At 43.4% G+C, this 19,551-nt stretch overlaps 1 protein-coding gene across 4 annotated transcripts in view; it reads left to right on the top strand.

Annotated features, from left to right (window-relative positions):
* Positions 1-19,551, top strand: part of LOC146195944 (uncharacterized) — a 112,359-nt gene that overhangs the window by 2,596 nt on the left and 90,212 nt on the right. The window lies entirely within an intron of this gene.

The following is a 19,551-nucleotide window of genomic DNA, read 5'->3' on the forward strand; positions in this document are numbered from 1 at the left end:
ACCATGTCTACACCGGGAATCGAATCTCCCTCCATCCCTTGGATCCCCAGTCCAGCGCTTTACTAACCGCTTCACGCCCGGGATAGTGAAACGCTCTTCGTTATTCCCCTTGTCTACAGTAAAGACTTTAGCGGGATTACGCGAGTTACAGATTCTGCGCCTTCCCTTTCCGGTAAAGGACTTATAGAACGCCGGTGAACTTTGAAGCGTTCAATTAAATGCTGGTTGTGTTCGACAAGGGGCGTGCGATGTACCGTCACGACAGCTCATGACGTCAGGCAATTCATGCATATACGAGCTGACCCCACCAGGAGTCCGATCCAGGTGTCCGTGCGGCGCTTTTTATTTGCCGCTTCCTCAAGCGCCGCACCGCACAGAAAACAGCAGCAGACCCAGATGTCTAGCCCCGCCGGGGTGGTGCAGTGGTAAGGCGCCCGACTACTGTGCCGGAGTTCCCGGGATCGAATCCCGGCCTCGGCGGCTGCGTTTCGATGGAGGCGAAACGAAGTGGCGTCCGTGTGCTGTGCGATGTCAGCGCACGTTAAAGATCCCCAGGTGGTCGAAATTACTCCGTAGCCCTCCACTACGGCCCCCCTTTCTCTCTAACTTTCACTCCCACCTTCATCCCTTCCCTTACGGCGCGGTTCAGGTGTCCACAGAGCAAGTGTGACAGATACTGCGCCTTTCCCTTCCTATGAACCAAAACCAAAACCCAGATGTCTAGCAGGCGTTAGTACAGCAGGCATCAGCGGCGTTTGAAATTGATTTACAGGATAGAAACGGCACAGTATCTGTCACATTGTTGTTGTGGCTGTAGGAAGAAGGAAAAGAAAATGCACGGGCCTGCTACTGGCTTTGTATCTGAGCCACCTCCGCTGCCTCATGCAGACAGAAGAGATTGATTGATTTATAGGAAGGGAAAGGCGCAGTAACTGCCTCACTTGTTTTCTGTGGGCACCTCAACCGCGCCACGAGGGAAGGGAGGAAGGTGGGAGTAAAAGGAGAGAGAGAAAGAGAAGCCGTAGTGGAGGGCTACGGAGTAATTTCGACCACCTGGGGATCTTTAATGTGCGCTGACATCGCACAGCACACGGACGCCTATTCGTTTCGCCTCCATCGAAACGCAGCCGCCGAGGTAGTCGGGCTTCATACCACAGCACCACCCCCGCGGGGCGCAGACAGAAGATAAAATAGAGAAGAAAGAAAAGGAAGAGGGAGAGAAAGACGCGCGCAGCAACAACAGCTGTCGTCCACCACCGAAACGGTAACGGGTGTAATGACGGCCTACAACGGATAAAAATTCCGTGGCAGGCCAGCCCCCGCCGCAAGTGGCGGTGACCCACCAGTCCGAGCCCCATCAGGGGAGTACGGACACACATACCACACCGTAGAAGAAGGAAGGTAGGTGGGATGAAAAAAGAGAGGGAGATAGAGGTGTCGTAGTGAGGGCTGCGATCCACCGCACTATAATGACTTCCGCCTTATTGCACTTTAGTGGTCTAAAGTTCCCTTAAGAATTTTTTTCATTAATGTTTTACTGAAACTTTTTGCTCACATTTTCTGCTAACGCATTTTGCTCACACTTTCTGCGCACACTTGTTCACTACTTTCATGAGGCTAGTAAGGATTTCGCCCTGATAATAAATAGCGTACTGAAAACATGTCCATCACTCAATTCATGGAATCGTTTGTCAAAGCAGGCTGTTTGAATTCTTGTTTTGTTTAAAATACGCACACGGCATAGCTCCCCAAATGAACGTTAGAAAGTGCACGGTACATATGAGACTGATAATGAATGACCTGTATTACTGTCAGCAGCCTGACACATCCACTGCAGGCCAAATGCCTTTCTGGAATGCATTCAGTTTGATATGCAAAACTACTCGGTAGTATCGATCGTACCGTGATGGAGTTTCCTGGCTTGTAGAAGCGTTACATTAGGCAACTAACAACCTAAAATACATGCCACAATCATTTCATCATTCTATGTTTCCATCTACATGCTTATGAATCATGAAACCCACACGCTCCACATTACTATGGTATGCTATTCATTTAATAAACCGTGTATGCTTCATTTATCCTTGAACCCATATTAAGGAGACTGAGTGGTGAGATTGGCACACTATCGCTTTAAATTTTTGTCATATAGATAGTAAACCTCAACAACGTACTTTTCAAATTACTGGCTTAACTGAACAACAGAAGCGATTGTAAGGGCCCGCCAAATAAACCTATTCATTTTAAAAAGAAGTTGGTGCGGAGTATAGTTTGCTTAAAACGATTAGCATGCAAAGCAGAGAAACAAAGTGATGTTTAAAAGATATCATACTTAGCTTCTTCCTTTGCCTTGCATTTGTTTGTGCCTTTAGGCAACGCTTTGAGCGCTCGAAAACCGAGCTTCTCTCGCTTTTAAGCGAGCGTTACTGGACGCGTTTGGATTGCCGTCGTAGGTAAATATGCACTGTGCGCGAACTTTGCAAGTTTAACCCTGTTCTACTACTTTCTGCCTAGCGACGGCGTGCCAAATGCTATGGAACACTACAAATATGGAAATAAGACAAGGAAGAAAGTCCTTGAGGCGCTTGGCAAAACTCGGGGGTGTTGTGAACTGTCGGAAAGATACTGCTCGCGTACTGAGAAGAAAAAGAATCAGCCTTCAGAATAAATAAAATGAAATTGCGACGGCACCTCACTGTCTGCCTGCTGCATCTTTTAAAGTACAGAACTTAGCTTGTGCCAAAAACGTTTTAAAGCAGCGCACTCAGAAATATACGATTAGAAAAAAATACTAGTACCAGACTAGTACTTGGTTTAGTTCGGACTTGTACGACAACCTTGAACTTTAACATTTGGTTTATCAACTTTTTCACCGTTATATACGGCAATAAAACCTCAAAATAAATTCTCATACGGGCAATAAATTCTCGCTCCTAACATTTTGATGGAAGTGCCGGGTGCCTGGGGAACGTGCACGCCGCACCTCTCATGAAGATATTGCGAGCAAGGTTGTATTGCCCCTTTGAGAAGCGTCGGAATCTTGAGTCGCTTGTTAGAGTCTCCAGCAAGAGCTGACCGTTCGATTTCTTCCCTTTATCTCTGCCGTCCCTTTCTCGTCATCGTCTCAATCTGGGCTTTAGGTTATATATAAATATATATATATATATATATATATATATATATATATATATATATATATATATATATATATATATATATATATATATATATATATATTACGACGCTTCTCAAACGGGCAATACAAGGAGGATTTATTGCCCATATGAGAATTTATTTTGAGGTTTTATTGCCGTATATAACGGTGAAAAAGTTGATAAACCAAATGTTAAAGTTCAAGGTTGCTGTACAAGTCCGAACTAAACCAAGTACTAGTCTGGTACTAGTAATTTTTTTCTAATCGTGTCTTTCTGAGTGCGCTGCTTACGAACTCAATTTTTACCTTAAATTCCCTAAATAGTTTTCAGTAAACCTAGGTAAGTTCGAGGCCCACTCACGAATAAAATATATGTTTCAAGTTCTTCCTCCCAATAGAAATTGAGAAAAGTTTAATCATCTCCCCCCCCCCCCACCCCACATCACATTCGTCAAGCCTATGATGTTCCATAATTTTTACAGCTTGAATACCCCCGTCAAGCTAGCGTAAAAAGATCCCAGGTAGGACAGAATATGGGGCCCCAGTAGGTCCGATCATAAAAACTTCATCGGTCCCAAATGGGGCAAACCTGGGCTAGCCCCATTTGGGCTTGGCCTTGTTCGTAATACATGGGTCCAGTAGCGCTGTTGCTGGGGCTAATCAGAGAACATTTCTGCATCCAGAAAACAAGGTGCGCTTGTAGGAGTTTTGTGTGCTAATTCAAACTAAACGTGGGCTTTTTATGCGAAAGGCCTCGTAGATCCGAAATGACACAGGCGGCATTAAATCTCGGTGAGACCTACAGCGGCCTTACTGAAGCAAGAAAACAAGCATGCTCCATGCTGCCCCACTCGGCCCCTTGTAGGTTGCTTGTAGTAGGTGGAATATGAATGAGGGCTAAATTTGAGCAAGCCCTCGTAAAGTGCGAATGAGGCCGCCTTATCTAAACCACTGTAAGTCCTACATCGGCCGTAATGCGGGTGGAAGGCGGGCGTGCCTGCATGGTACCAAAATCGGTCCCTTGTGGGGAACTTGAAGGCACGTGCAACAGAAGGTGGGCTCTAGGTGGGAAAACAACACCGAACCCAATAGCAGCTGCCCACGCAAAACTGTTTAGGTCCAGATCGGCCGTAATGGGATTGGAAGGGGGGCAGGCCCGCATGATTCTAAAATAGGTCCCGTGAGGAACTTGAAGAAACTTGCAACAGAAAGCGGGCTCTAGGTGTAAAAACAACACTCAGCCCAATTGGGGCTAGCCAAACAAAATCGCTTAAGGTCCCACATCGGGCGTAATGAGGCTGGAAGGCGGACGTGACCCTTATGGGAAATTTGAAAGCACGTGCAACTGTAAGTGGGCTCTAGGTGTAAAAAAACACAGCCCAATTGGAGATGTCCACACAGAATTGCTGCAGGTCCAACATATGCCATGGCGGGGATAGAAACTAGGGCTTCCTTATGTTCGTCAGTTTTGTTAAGGATGTTTGGTTACGCTACGTAAATGCGGCCTCTTGTCGCGAGAAATGGCGCTAGCCCAAATGGGGTTCCGAGTCAATACCGATGTGGGTCCTACAGTGGCAGCACGGGGCTTAAAAACACCGGATTTTCCGCGCACTATTGTCCAAGCATTCTTTCCATCCTTTATTTGTATTAGACGTTTCTCTCATAATAAGATAGATGACTTGTATAACAGTTGTTTTTTAACAACTTTAGTCTGTTTGAAATATTACATGACTTAATTAGTCGCGCCCATGCAAATGGCACTAAAAATGCTGGAACATACTCATTTACAACGGTAGCTCCTTATGTCGTTGCCGTGGACAGCCTGCAACTCTTGGCACAATATCACTGTTCAGAAAACACATCTCCACCATTTGAACAGGATTTATTTATTTATTTTATTTATTTATTTATTCAGGGTACCCCTAAAGGCCCTCCAATGGAGGGTATTACATAGGGGGGGGATACAATTGTAAAAAAACACGATGCGATTGGCAACAATTGCAATAAGAACCGTTATATAACATCACAAGAGGAAAGAAAAACAACATCAAATATTCTACACATTTCCGTCACAGCGAAGTAGCTCTTGGAATTTTTTTATGTTAGTTTCTGTAGCGATGTGCGATGGCAAGTTATTCCATTCCTTGATTCAAGTTATTCCATTCTGAAATAATGATATGAATTATTGTGAAATTTATTGTTTCAGCGGTTTAGAAAGGGTAGACAGGTCTAAAAAATTCGATATTTATATGTACATAAATATTCAGTGCGAGAACTTGGACCAAGGCTTCCCATCAAATAGTATCTGTGTCGACCCCTATGAAAATAATCTGGTCAATACCAAGTGCGGCTTGCGCTACAGAAACCGCATGGGTCCTATGTTATAATGCGAGTATCTGACCGATTTGGGCTTCTCATAAAGTATATGCATCGGACCCCTATGAGAATAATGCGGGCATGCCGAAGTGGGGCTTGCGCTATAGAACCTGTGTCAGTCCTATATCATCATCTGAGGGGCGGACAGATATAAAAACAATAGCTTACCTAAAGAGGCTGCCCGTATCTGTCCAAAGTAGGACAATAGGGGGAAGCTGGCGGGATGTGCAGTTTTGGTAATGCTGAAAAGTGTGATGAGACCAGTATGGGTTACCTGCATCGGTCCCAAGTGTAGCCCATCGGGGCTTTGTCGGCAACCCACTTCAGGCCGACGTCGGCCCTCAATGCAGCACCCAATACTGAGCCTACCGGAGCTGTCCTGCATTGCCTACATCACCCGCCCCCTGAACAGCCCACTTTGTGCTGCCTGGGATAATATTTTAGGTAGTTTAATTGCTGTCATGTTCATTTCGCAAGTCTTACATTCACTAAAGTCACCTGCTTACATACATTGAGGAACAGGAGCAGGTGTAATTCATGTGCTTATGTAGAGTTGATTTGGACACCAGGGTGTCTTCTGATGAAAACTGGGATTCGCGAAACATCGAACGAAATTATGCTGGACCCTCTGCGTGTGTGTGCAATTTCATTGAAAAAATATCACTGTACCGTGTTTCGCACCTCAATCTTTCTGTGTGCAAGGCGGATCTCAACTTCTTGCCGGCTCACCAATGGGATTACATGACATCATGTCTCATTACATGCACCTGGCTTACTTTTAAATTAGCTTATTTTTAATATAGGATTGATAGAATCTTTCACATACTTTTCGCCTGCTGGCTGGGCCCGGTTTCGCTTGCTCCCAATGCAGATAAGCCAGTCCAGGAGGTCTGTAAAAACGCCATTGACTAGCATAATAGATTTGCCGTTCCCTATGTTTCCAAACAATGCTGACGCTTGCATCCGCATATAGCCACCTAGTTGGTACCTTCCGTTGTAAGGATATTAATAACCGATATGACAAGCACGGAATGGTGGATAACGTGAGGTAACCGGTATTGGTGCGCATAAAAACGGTAAATGCAACTTAGGCTTGCATGATGCATTATCGGTAGACATAATTAATTTTTTATCTAAAAATATCTGAGTGTTTTAATTATTTCCAATTTGTTTAGAAGGACCACATAAATTTTACCATGTCACCTGCGGAAAATAACTTAGCTTTTGATATTTATTTTATTTACAAATACTGCAAGCTATTACGGCCAATGCAGGAGTGGTGCAAAAAAACTGGCTGCCAGCTTCATACATCATACACATTGCTCAAAACCATAAAACATGCAGAAACACACAAATATCTTGGAGAAAACTATGGTGAATGATAAAAATACAGAATACAAATTCGAAAAATTACATAAGATAATCTTCGTGTTCCTGTGCGAAATTATTTGATTCCGTTATTTTAACCGACAAGGAATTCCAATCTGCCATGGTTCTTGGAAAAAAAACTTTGTTTGAATGCTTCCGTGCGCGCAGAAATTGGGACTAAGGAATTATTGAGGCTATGTCTGGTTTTTCGTGCCGTCGATCGCTTTATGCAATTACGTGAATCTAAACTTACCTTACCTGTAAGAATTTTGTACAAAAATATTAACCTACTAACTTTTCTACGAGTCTGTAATAGAGGGATACCGCTTTGCTTCATCATAAATGATGGAGAATCTAGCGTTTTGTGTTTCCTGAATACGAAGCGAATAGCTTTTCTCTGTACCCGCTCCAACTGATTTATGTCTTTTTTGTTATGATGGTACCAAATTACCGCCGCATATTAGAGCTTTGTCCTAATAAGTGCATTATAGACAAGCAACCTTGTCTCAAACGGAGCCGTTTTAAGTTTCCTTTTAATAAACCACAATTTTCCTAATGAAGAACTGCAGATATCTGATATGTGACGGGAGCATGAAAGATTGTTCGCGAGAGTAACACCGATATACTTATAGAACTAAACTTCCTTAACTAAATGGTCCTGAAGCTTATAAGAACAATAGTTGGGCGGCTTTTTTCCAGTAATCCGTAATAGCCCCGTTCTCTCTGTGGTAAATTCCATGCCTCATATCTTGCACCATTTGTCAATCTCAACAAGTGCATTTTGCAATAGAGTATATTCATGCGTGGATAAAATCTCTTTACAAACAACACAATCATCAGCAAATAATCTGATAGACTCATCGTTATTCAGTACACGTGTCTATCAGATCTCTTGCGAGTGACATAATCACGGACATAGCCATTGTGATGAAGGGGATCTTTGAATTTAGAAAGAATGATTCCTCGCACCGGAATTACCTAATCTTGCTCTGCTTCAGATGCCTTTAAAACACTAAGATAGCCTTGAAAGACACAACATAAGCGCGAGACCTACTTATTAGCGTTACCCCAGTCTTTATCAAGCAAGCCAAATATCCAAATCAACAGCAGACTGGCAGAGACGATTGGTTCGTGCAATTACCTCCAATGTCGCATTCAATCCGAAGCTGAAAGATAGCTATATTTCAGCGAGCATTAATCTTCAAAAAACTTGCGAAAACCTTCACGAAACTCATCATCGCGCTATGCATGCAAAAATTCAAAAGCTGTTTCTAAACCTTGCTTCCTAATCCACAATTATTTCTTGCCAAAAATGTTCTCCTTCCCTACACTGCTGCTTACTCACCGAGAATGTCCTACAGTTACAGTGCAGTCGTTGTTCATAAATGAAGTCTGCTAGGGTTCTCCTCTTATATCTAATGTTGGTTTGTTTTATGCCCTAGTTGCGCACTTGTTATGCACCACGCAACCGGAAAAAAAATAAACAGGGCATTCCACCTGCGTTCTCCTTTCAGAAACGTTGGAAAACAACTCTTTTCCTCATCTGGTGAGCAACGAGGTGTTTCCGCATCGGCAGCTGTAGCAGCAGGTGTGCGTAAAGTTTGGAACAGAAATTAATTAAATTTATTACCTTACGGACAAATCTTATTTTCAAAGGGCGCATTGACGCCCATAGGCGAAGCGGGAGGGTTATACTGTTAGCAAAACATCCCCCTACTCGAGCCTCAGTCATATGATTCCCAGGACACAGAACAAACGAGATATAATGCTGGCGCCCACCGACCCGCCCGAGCTCTCTTATACCGCGCTTCACCCATGCATGACGAGGCACAGGAACGTATCATACAGCCCCATAATCACGTCTACCGCACAATTACAAGCCTAAAGACATGCTAGACCGACATACCCCATACCTCTTGAAACGCTACACTTAGCATCAGAACACACCCTCCGCCTTCTGCAGACTCTCTCGTCAGACCACTTACCAATGATGCCCTTTACTCTACAAACCACAGTGCCCAGGCTGTCTACAACTATGTTTGGCCTTTGCCATGGTGCGGTTATGCAAATTCAGTCCCGTTGTCAAGAAACTTTCCAATCCTAATCTGGAGCAGTGGGAGCGCATTTTGCACAGCGACAACTCCGACTAGCGGCGAGGGCTAGTCGTAGGGCTTAGTGACGCGGAGCAGGCCACTGGGCTGCAGGGCTAGGCGGACCACCCAAGGCTTCAAAAATTTGCATAAATTAATTAAATGTGCAGTCATCCAGTCGATCGGCCAATCCTAAAACTACTAGGCTATGAGCGATGACGTAGTGGAGGTGTCCAGAAATGTAAGCGATATCGGGTTCCTTAGAGTGCACTGGCATTGCACAGTACGGGTTCCGGTACAAAAGTCCCCGTAAGAAATGTCCCGTATTAAATGTCATCGAAAAAAATTAGCCAAAATAAAAGTCCCCGAAATTGTCCCTTTTTGCGAAATAAGAAAAAAATAGCTCCATATGGGTGCAAACATAACGCAAACTCAGGCCTATACCTCGCCTCGTGTCCATGAGTTATCAAGGGTGATTTAGAGTTTTTAGTGTGAAATTAAAGTTGGGCGCTTGGTTCCTTTCAGCGATTTTTAGCCGGCTTTATTAACAAAACTATCAGCTTTCTTAATTCCCAAAATAAAATTATTTTCAGCATAGTGGATCAACAAGCTTTGCTTCCACCTACCAAAAGACGTGTGGTTTCAAAAACATGCACAATAAGCAAAGACCCCTGCGCCCTTCGTTAACGGCACCAGAGCAAAGCGTTTTTGTCTGAACGGCTGTGCCGAAGCTGTCCTGTAGCGTTACGCAGGACACAACAGGTCGCCGGGCGTTAACGCCACCGATAGACTGTGCAGGTGCGCTTCTTAGAGCGTGGCTTTTTAAGCCAAAGTTTTTGAGCCAGCGCGTCTTGGGAAATTAGAATATAAAAAATCTGAAATTGGGTCTGGACATTAACAGCGGCCAGCAACAAGTATTTATTTGAATCCGCAGCATGGCTGTAACCCCTAAAGTAAAGTATTACTTATTTGAAATAATTGGTTTTCACAATTAAAAAGCATGGCGGATGTTTTTCATTTTTGCTCGGTGCAATAATACAGCACCTTAGAAGCCGCATTTATTCTTCACGACTATAATAAAATAAATATACGGCTACTTTCATGAAAGAAAAAGAGCAAACCGCCGAATTGTGCAAATTTGTCAAAAGCTGAAACAAGGATACAACAGTGTGGGCCAGGGAGGACTTGAATTTATTAAAAAAATAGTGGGCTCAAAATAAAAAGAGGGGAAGAACAAGCTATCTTCCGGACAACAGAATACGCTGAAAAGCATCTAGTTATCCAGGTAATCTGCTAAAACCCGTTAATTGAAAAGTAAGAGTTGTAATTGAATGGTTGGTGCTGATAGGGAGTTCAAAGACATGAACAAGTTTTGACAAAGATATGGCGTCGTCTAATTTACGTCCGAATTATATTTAACATACATAACATAATATTGTAATCTAGCATACTATGTAAAAATCATCTGGTGTAGATATAAAACACACCTTTAATCATGCCGTACGAAAGTGATGCTAGGCATGGGAGTGGCATGTCCGAGGCAAGAACCAAGGGTCCCGTTAGGTTCTATTCCTAGCTCTCATGCTCCGCCTTCGAACGAGAACTCAGACATTGCGTCTCCTGCAATATGGGCGAAGTGATGTGACTGCGTAACGTCACACAACCCGACAACTAATCACTGCTCGGGAGTGTCTCCTGCTACCGACCACCTGGCAGAAATGAGTTAGTGATATCTCTGGCAACACAACTGCAACAAACGAGTTTTAGAGCGGGGCCTTTAAGGGTGTCGTTTTAATTCTGCGTCACATCGTTTGGTAGCTTTGTGCAGAAATTAGCGCGAGCTGTTTCTGGAGGCGACCTAAAGTTTTGATACCGACACTGTTTTTGGAAGAAATGAAAACTTTTAACTAACCCTTTATAGCATGAATGCCATTCTTGCTTAGGGGGACGACTTAGGGCAAAATCCTTATTCCTTCCACCTAACCCAGTGTTGCTTTGGCAAAACACAAGCCTTGCTTTTTCTGCATGTCTGTACCATGACTTGGAATTTGGGATCATTTAATACCTGGCGTATCATTAACAAGGTGTAGGTAAAGTTAATGTTAAAACTAAGACGGCCCATTAAGAGTGAATACATAAGTATACATCACAGGATGCGAAATGAAGTTTAAATGTTTATGAACTACAGATTATAAGTCCTGTAAAAAGCACCAAAATTTTCTTAGAAATCTCTTTTTTTTTTTAGCGGCAGAAAAAGTCGGAAAGAAAACTGAAAATTTTCAAATGCGATATGACTTTATGACTGAGCTCGTTTAATTGAGGATTAATTTTGTGCTTCCAAAAACTCGACACCATACCTCGACGAGATAGTAGAGAGAAACTGTTATCACCTCTGCTTACCCAGCCGCAGTGGAGCAGTGCTTAGGGCACTAGACGACTGTGAGTAAAGATGTGGGATCGAATACAGCTGCGTCTGCCGCTTTTCGATATAGGCAAATAGCAAGGTTACCGTGCACTGTGCGATATCAGTGCCCGTTAAATAACACAAAGGGGTCGAAATTTCCGCAGCCCTCCGTCCGATGCCTCCCACAGCCTGAGTCGGTTTTGGGACGTTAAACTTGTGAATAAGATATAGCAACTCAGAGTGAGATAGCCGACTCACGACATAAGCTTTTGTATGAATGATCTCATAAATCTCAACTCAATATTTGATATTTGTCCTTTTTAGCAGATACATCATCGCTATTCTTACCATGTATTTTATATTTTCCAAAATTTTAGTTTTTGAAGAAAAAAAAACAGAAATAAAAAGTCGTTTAAGCCACTGTAACTTTCCGGAAATTTTACATCTCTAGTCTGAACACGCATTGCTGTTTTACGCCTTACTAAGCATAACTGAGTACATTAGTCAGTTCTAAGCCTTATAAACCTTAGGGAATCCTAATGGTCCCTGGTGTCACCTCAAAGCAATAAGCTGTTCTGTGAACTAACATTTGGCTCAAAATCATTTTCATTACACGCGGATAAACATATTAGGCATAACCAGGCCCATTTAGGACAGAACACAGTGCAAGCTATCATCGTAAATTCTGCGATTTTTCTTGGTTAAAATAACATTCTTTTTAATCATTTTAAATTTTGGAGCGCTAAAATGTACCGCAGGTTAAACCAAGTGCCTAAAAATGGAAGAGCGAGCCTCTAAAGTTTGCAGTGCAGAGGCCGAAATCTAATCGTAAACTAAGAATCGTAAACTAAGAGTTGAAGCAGTGCATAGTAAATGCTTTTAAAGATATAACGGGCTCTTTATAGAGAAAGGAAAAAAAAATTGCTAGTTCAACCCGCTAAAAACGAGAATGTCGGCTACAGAGTCGAACAGTTCCACGTCACATACGAAGAAAAGTTCCGCGGTACACTTATACGAACGGTGACATGAAGGAGCACTTTTGGTTTCAGTGTAGCTGTGCATGTGAAAAATACAAAAACGTTGGCTCACCACCCATTTAGGACGCACCACTAATTAAAATTTCCATTTAGAACGTAAGCCCACAGACGGGCATAATGTACTTTGTTGCATTAGGAATTGTTTTCCAGTTACAAATGTTGCTCTGTTCTATACATAGCGTGTAAGATAGATTTGGAGTTTTTGAAGAGTACCAAATTGTATTTTTGCCTATCTGCACGTGCTTACCTTACACCGATAAATAAAACAGATGCAGGTATATGCTTTTTGAGTGCTTTAGTTGTGGTGAGTCGTTATAAAGAAGCGGTGTCAATGCTGCAGAGAAGGAAAATAGATGCCAAAAAAAGTAATATAAAGAGATTTATATCTCGCGATACTTAACCTACGCTTACAGTTTGCAAGATACCAGAAATATATTTTATCAATCAAACCTTCTCAGTCATGAGTGATGGAAAGGCGCACTAGAATGTTGCATTCTTCTACGGTCTCTAGGTGGCTGAAGCATCGCTTATTCGCACTGCCTATTATTAGCCGCACGATCTTTGATAGAAATGCAGATTGGGACTATTACGGCAGAGTTTCAATAAACCCTAATACATGGCCTGCATCGGGGCTTCAAGAATTCGGGGAAAAGTGACTCATAGTTTCCCAAAGCGAGAGTAGAAATGGTGTTTTAAGGTGCCTTCAAGAACTTGGTAAAACCATGTCGATGAGTACATTTATACTGGTCAATTTTCTATTAATTTTCTATTCACCCGAATGAAATGTAGAAGGCAACCTAGATCATATTCTGGCCCGAGCATGAAATTGGCAGCACTACATTTTACTCGATGTCAATTTCGGTTTCATTTTGGCGAAGGTCGATTTTTGATTGACTTAGGTCTTATTTGATAGGCGGCGCGGGGCGAATTGGAGCGCGACATTGAAAAGAGTGTAGCCCATTGTACATAGGTATATTTTTTATTTGCATCATGCCCATTTTGAGTGACCTTGGAAAATATTTGTGGCTGGCCCGGACAAAGTTTGGTGCGACCATCGGACTAAGCTCATCACACTTTATGCATGTATTATTCTACAATTATATTTTTATGAGTGTATCAATCTAATTTGGCTGAGGGTAAATGTCGAATAAACCGTACCAAATGCTTGGGCTCGTCCAGGCCAATTTCGATTGTCATCATTGCATTGATTGCGGTCTATCCTACTTTGAAATAAGTTTTGTTTCCATTTCATCGAGTTCAATTTTTAAGGTGCGCTATCCAAATTTCGCAGCCGGATCGGCGTTTTAATGTTGGACACCGAATCGGGCGTGCTCTATATTTGTTCGATATCAGTTCTGATCAAATGAACGTGAGTAACGCGTTTGGTTTCCGAAACATCGTTTTCAAAATTTGCACTGCCTGCTGATGGTATAGTCGACTACGTCGTCGTCTTAGTTGCTGCGCAATAAAACTAATTTCCTTTTTGGTGCTCTTTCCTCGAAAATAGGAGGCAGATAGTGGGCCACAACATTTCCACTATTCAGTGACTCCACAGCCACAGGTCATTCTTTCAGAAACACATTCAGTGACGGAGTAGTTGCTGCCGCGTTATGCTTTCATGACAATAGAAGAGAGAAACTCATTAGTTACGTCTACTTTGTCAGGAGAAAATTTTCAACTAATAAAACATCGTGCAAAATGCGGCTATAAGAAAGGTCAATGCTTAGCCATAAGATTAAAATATGTGAGCGCTATGAGCACTTTTCAACGAAGAAGCCTGTTTTTAATAGTGGTTGTGTGTTGCATCTGGGTTATGTGTGCTCTGTGCATCTTTACTCTGGCCTTATTAACCAAGTTGCCTACTGCCTATCTAGACAGCGGTAGCGAAGCATGAAAGAGCGTTTTCAACGGTACTAACTAAAGTCGAAAGGGAATCCTAGCACCATGCAGGAGATGCGTGGACTGTGCGCGCTGACCTGACCCCCTTGCCAATTAAGGAGACAGATACACTTCGAGCCCTGCGAAAGCAGGAAACTTATTCAAACATTTTGCCTGTTACAAATACTAGCGCTTCACGGTGATGAGTTTACTTACGTCGCATTAAAATACTTGGCGAAAACTTCGAGGTTGGTCATAAAATAATAAATATCGGCTCATGCTCAATTCACAGAGGGAACAGGTGTAAAAATTATGAGTGCGTACGGCTCAAATAGCCAGGCGTTCTGAAAAGACATATGCGCATTAAAGGGACACTAAAGACAGCCAAAGATGGTATGAAAATCTAATCAACTACATTTAGTGACACTGTCGCCGCATATCCGGCAGCAAAAAATAGAATAATTGCTGAGATATTGCGATAAGAAGTTAAGGTTTTTTCTTGTTCCCGCCGGTCGAATTCAAACTGTGGCCTCCAACTACGTTGTTGGAGTTGAGTGACGCACACTATGACGTAAGCGGAGACTCCGTGATATCTAGCGAGCCGGCGCGGCCCGCGGCGTCGCATCTCTCAAGGGCCAACTTGGCAACAGCGTACTCGCAATGACGGCCTCAGCCAAAATAAATAAAACGATGAAGAGAGTAATTTACCGAGCGATGAGCCGCTTGTAATGCACAATACTTTGAATGTTTCCCAAGCTTTTGCGCTCCTTCTTGCACTGTGTATAAACAAACCGAGCCCTCGGTCATCGCAACGCTTCCTGTTTACATACAAATAAGATTTAGTTACCAGCAAAATAGTGTCCTCGCTGCTGCGCTTGTCAGTTTTGAAGCTTCGTCGCACTTTTTTCCTTCAAGGTTTGTGCTACAGCTCCGTGTTCAGCGAAAATTACGTCCACGGTAGCAGAACATGACTGAAGAGCCGGCGCCACTACATTTGCCAGCGCTGTGAAATTCCACATGTTAAAATGGATCCAGTGCACAATATAGTGCGCATAGGCATCCAGAACTTTAGTTTCAAGACGTGAGAGCAGGCAGCATGCGCCGATGATCAAGAAGTTGTAATTTTAAGACCGGCAGCAGAAACACTTTATTGTAAATGGGGCCATGACTTGAAAACAAGAAATATTTCCCAAGGTGGTTGTGGCGCGGCGTAGCCGAGCCGAACGTTACGAAGCAAGCAGTAGCGTGTTCGAGTCTCTGCATCTGGCGGTTTTTTTTTTATTTTTTTTTTTACAGATCGTGCTTTTTTTTACCTTTTGTAATGTATTACTGGTGCTTCGTTATTTTTAGTTTTTTTACTTTTTACCCGAGTCCCTTTTTTTCGCCTGGCGACGAGCGCAATACATCGACGCTCTCCTTGGTATGAGTGGCAATTATGCCCCTTTTGTTTACGACGCCTGCAAATAGCGCGTTGAAGGTCTTGTTGACGCAGTATATGTTGGTCAGATGAGCCATGATTTAGTGAGCAATTGAATGATAATGCGTTTTTCCTTCGGTAATTAGCATATGTATGCTTTTCGTGGCGTACGTAGCTGCAGTCAAGCGGTCAGGTCGCAGTCGAAGCGGCAAAGACGGCGATATGTTGGCGCAGAAGTGTGAACGAAGGAGTGTGTCGGCGGTAGCGGATTTCGCTCGCTCGTACCTCCGAATGTTCAAATGGGAACCCTCAAGGCGCATCTGCTGCTCCAAGCTCGTAATTTAGGCGCTGCAGGTTCAAACGAACTATCCGAGTGCGCACGAAATGCCTGAGCCGAAACATAACGAAAACTGAAGTGGGCGCCTGTGGCGCCTCCAAGTATATTTTTGTATTTGCCTTGCAACGTTTACGTTGTCTTTTCGCCGCCGTTTACGTATGATAAAAGCGTGTTATGTTTGAGAAAAAACGTACTACCGCATTCAAACATGAACCGTTGCAAACATGCAATCCCTAGCGCGTCACGTGATTTGTAGTTGCGAGCCTCGGCCGTTTGGCTGTGCTGGCGATACCTGTATTTCTGTTATTCTTCTTTACTACCTTATAACAGCTCTGTTTTCAGTAAGAGTGGTCTTTTTGTAATCAGGAACTGGCATTCTATCGATGCAAACTCACTTCCTTTCTCTCTTTAGTGTCCCTTTAATGTGAGGCTCATACTGAACGAGCTCGGCGAATGTCTAACGTAAGTTTCTTATTTGTCGAGCTCGGTAGATATTTAATGTGAGGCTCACTTTGAACGGCTCGGCGAATGTCGTACGTAAGTTTCATATTTGCCGAGCTCGGTAAATATTTAATCTCAGGCTCACCTTGAACGACCTTGGCGAAAGTCTAACGTAAGTGTCATACTTGCCGAGCTCGGTAGATATTTAATGTGAGGCTCATACTGAACGAGCTCGGCGAATGTCTAACGTAAGTTTCATATTTGCCGAGCTCGGTAGATATTTAAAGGGACACTAAAGACAGCCAAAGATGGTATGAAAATCTAATAAACTACATTTGGTGACACTGTCGCCGCATATTCGGCAGCAAAAAAATAGAATAATTACTGAGATATTGCGATAAGAAATTAAGGTTTTTTCTTGTTCCCGCCGGTCGAATTCAAACTGTGGCCTCCAAGTACGTTGTTGGAGTATAGTGACGCACACTATGACGTAAGCGGAGACTCCGTGATAGCTAGCGAGCCGGCGCGGCCCGCGGCGTCGCATCTCTCAAGGGCCAACTTGGCAACAAAGTACTCGCAATGACGTCCTCACACACAAAAAAAATAAAACGATGAAGTGTGTAATTTACCGAGCGATGAGCCGCTTGTAATGCACAATACTTTACATGTTTCTCAAGCTTTTGCGCTCCTTCTTGCACTGTGTATAAACAAACCGAGCCCTCGGTCATCGCAACGCTTCCTGTTTACATACAAATAAGATTTAGTTACCAGCAAAATAGTGTCCTCGCTGCTGCGCTTGTCAGTTTTGAAGCTTCGTCGCACTTTTTTCCTTCAAGGTTTGTGCTACAGCTCCGTGTTCAGCGAAAATTACGTCCACGGTAGCAGAACATGACTGAAGTGCCGGCTCCACTACATTTGCCAGCGCTGTGAAATTCCACATGTTAAAATGGATCCAGTGCACAATATAGTGCGCATAGGCATCCAGAACATTAGTTGCAAGACGTGAGAGCAGGCAGCATGCGCCGATGAAGAAGAAGTTGTAATTTTTAGATCGGCAGCAGAAACACTTTATTGTAAATGGGGCCATGACTTGAAAACAAGAAATATTTCCCAAGGTGGTTGTGGCGAACGTTACGGAGCAAGCAGTAGCGAGTTCGAGTCTCTGCTTCTGGCGGGGTTTTTTTTTTTTTTTTACAGATTGTGTTTTTTTTTTACCTTTTGTAATGTATTTCTGGTGCTTCGTTATTTTTAGTTTTTACTTTTTACCCGAGTCCCTTTTTTTCGCCTGGCTACGAGCGCAATATATCGACGCTCTCCTTGGTATGAGCGGCAAGTATGCCCCTTTCGTTTACGACGCCTGCAAATAGCACGTTGAAGGTCTTGTTGACGCAGTATATGTTGTTCAGATGAGCCATGATTTACTGAACAATTGAATGATAATGCGTTTTTCCTTCGGTACTTAGCATATGTATGCTTTTCGTGGCGTACGTAGCTGCAGTCAAGCGGTCAGGTCGCAGTCGAAGCGGCAAAGACGGCGATATGTTGGCGCAGAAGTGTGAACGAAGGAGTGTGTCGGCGGTAGCGGATTTCGCTCGCTCGTGCCTCCGAATGTTCAAATGGGAACCATCAAGGCGCATCTGCTGCTCCAAGCTCGTAATTCAGGCGCTGCAGGTTCAAACAAACTATCCGAGTGCGCACGAAATGCCTGAGCCGAAACATAACGAAAGCTGAAGTGGGCGCCTGTGGCGCCTCCAAGTATATTTTTGTATTTGCCTTGCAACGTTTACGTTGTCTTTTCGCCGTCGTTTACGTATGACAAAAGCATGTTATGTTTGAGAAAAAACGTACTATCGCATTCAAACATGCAACGTTGCAAACATGCAATCCCTAGCGCGTCACGTGATTTGTAGTTGCCAGCCTCGGCCGTTTGGCTGTGGTGGCGATACCTGTATTTCTGTTATTCTTCTTTACTACCTTATAACAGCTCTGTTTTCAGTAAGAGTGGTCTTTTTGTAATCAGGAACTGGCATTCTATCGATGCAAACCCACTTCCTTTCTCTCTTTAGTGTCCCTTTAATGTGAGGCTCATACTGAACGAGCTCGGCGAATGTCTAACGTAAGTTTCTTATTTGGCGAGCTCCGTAGATATTTAATGTGAGGCTCACTTTGAACGGCTCGGCGAATGTCGTACGTAAGTTTCATATTTGCCGAGCACGGTAGATATTTAATGTGAGGCTTACCTTGAACGAGCTTGGCGAACGTCTAACGTAAGTTTCATATTTGCCGAGCTCGGTAGATATTTAATGTGAGGCTCACCTTGAACGAGCTTGGCGAACGTCTAACGTAAGTTTCATATTTGACGAGCTCGGTAGATATTTAACGTGAGGCTCACCTTGAACGAGCTCGGCGAACGTATAACGTAAGTTTCATATTTGCGGAGCTCGGTAGATATTTAATGTGAGGATCATACGGAACGAGCTCGGCGAATGTCTAACGTAAGTTTCATATTTGCCGAGATCGGTAGATATATAAAGGGACACTAAAGACAGCCAAAGATGGTATGAAAATCTAATAAACTACATTTGGTGACACTGTCGCCGCATATCCGGCAGCAAAAAATAGAATAATTGCTGAGATAGTACGATAAGAAGTTAAGGTTTTTTCTTGTTCCCGCCGGTCGAATTCAAACTGTGGCCTCCAACTACGTTGTTGGAGTTGAGTGACGCACACTATGACGTAAGCGGAGACTCCGTGATAGCTAGCGAGCCGGCGCGGCCCGCGGCGTCGCATCTCTCAAGGGCCAACTTGGCAACAGCGTACTCGCAATGACTGCCTCAGCCAAAATAAATAAAACGATGAAGAGAGTAATTTACCGAGCGATGAGCTGCTTGTAATGCACAATACTTTACATGTCTCTCAAGCTTTTGCGCTCCTTCTTATAAACAAACCGAGCCCTCGGTCATCGCAACGCTTCCTGTTTACATACAAATAAGATTTAGTTACCAGCAAAATAGTGTCCTCGCTGCTGCGCTTGTCAGTTTTGAAGCTT

This window comes from Amblyomma maculatum, chromosome 3 (genome assembly GCF_055883805.1).
Source record: "Amblyomma maculatum isolate TAMU_Amacu chromosome 3, ASM5588380v1, whole genome shotgun sequence".
In the NCBI taxonomy this organism is placed as follows: domain Eukaryota; kingdom Metazoa; phylum Arthropoda; class Arachnida; order Ixodida; family Ixodidae; genus Amblyomma; species Amblyomma maculatum.